This window comes from Macadamia integrifolia, chromosome 13 (assembly GCF_013358625.1).
Source record: "Macadamia integrifolia cultivar HAES 741 chromosome 13, SCU_Mint_v3, whole genome shotgun sequence".
NCBI classification, from domain to species: Eukaryota; Viridiplantae; Streptophyta; class Magnoliopsida; order Proteales; family Proteaceae; genus Macadamia; species Macadamia integrifolia.
In genome coordinates this window covers 26,873,155-26,874,704 of record NC_056569.1, presented here as the reverse complement: position 1 = coordinate 26,874,704, position 1,550 = coordinate 26,873,155, and positions in this window count along the sequence as shown.

The following is a 1,550-nucleotide window of genomic DNA, read 5'->3' as shown; positions in this document are numbered from 1 at the left end:
CAGTGCAACCGTGATTCCTACAAAAGTGAGTTTGGCTTTTTCTTTCAGTTATTTATTTATTTAAATAAACTGATTCCTCTTAGCATGAATAGTATAATTTTTATTTTCTTTATTTTTTAGTTTCCAAGTTTACAAGAGAAAGTGCTTAAAGTGAATCAAGAACCAATCCAAAGGTGGGACCCACTCATTGATACCACATCCTCTCTCCTACAAAATCTTGAATATTATTCTCTCTCCTTGCCACCTCACAAGATCTTGAAGATACTATGCAAAGATTCCTTTCTGATTCAATCAAGATTGCAAGATATTGATTAATATTGCAAGGAACGAATAAAATTTGTTAATTTTAGAAATGGATTCTCTCTTCCTCACACAATATCTCAGAGAATGAGGATTTTTACCAAGATTTTATTTTATTTTATTTTCTTTCTTTTCTTAAAGAAGGTTTGTAGAAGGAAGGAGGTAAGAAAAAAACCCTATAAAAGCCCCTTCCTCCCCTCTCCTAATTATTATTCTCTTTAGTTTACTTTCTAGTTTATGCTTAGCTTTCTTCTTTCTCTCCCTCTCTCACTCTCTTTAGTTTTAGTTCTTCTTTATTTTTGCTTTAATCACTTTTGTAATAGTTTTTTATGTCAATTAATGCAATCACTCTTTTATTCTTATTCAGCCTTTTATGTTTATGATCTATGCAATTGAGTTGCAATTTTTAAAGTTATAGTTCTAGGCTTAGATCTAGGTGACAAGATCACAAGCCGTGGAGCATGTTTTTTTTTTCAAGTTCAGTTTTTTTTGTTTCAAGATTTGTTTTCTCTATTACTAAAAATTTCATATTTGATTTATTTCTGATCTGGTTTTTAGTACTGGTAGTATCTCAAATCACCCAAGCTTTCAAGTTCAAGGGTCGAAGTTCAAGTAGGCTTCTTCAATAGTCTTCTCTCCCCCCTCTCATTCCCTTTTCCGACTACCCTTTCTTTCTTAATTTAGGATTTTAATTTCAGTTGTTACATTATTGCTATCCCTTTCCCCCAAGGTTCATGGCTAGTGTATGTGTTGGCTTTGCCCCTCCTAGCCATAGACCCATCAATTTATTACTTTTATTTTAATTGTCTCCCTTTCCCTAAAGCCAAGTAGAGTAACCCTTGTAAGAGTGACTCTCTGGTCAAGTAGGGAAGCTCATATTATGATGCATCCCTTGGGCGAAGCAAAGAAACCTACTTGTGAGTCTCTCTCTAGCTTTCTTCCATTTCTTTCACTTTATTTTTATTTCCGCATTTTTTTCCTTTATTTTTTTTTAATTGCGTGGGTTGTTTATTTTTCACTTATTTATTTATTTAATTTTAATTGCGTGGCTTGTGTCTTTAAATTCTTAGATGATGAATGGTTGGGACGTTATTTTAGATACATATGTTTAGGACGGTAGTTAGAATTAGATCACAATCATTAATAGGTTCACTTTCATATTATTAAAAGAAAAATAAATAATAAAGTGGCTGCTCTCTCTGAGTTCGACCTGTAGCTACACTGATCTGTAAGCTTGCGGTTACATTTAA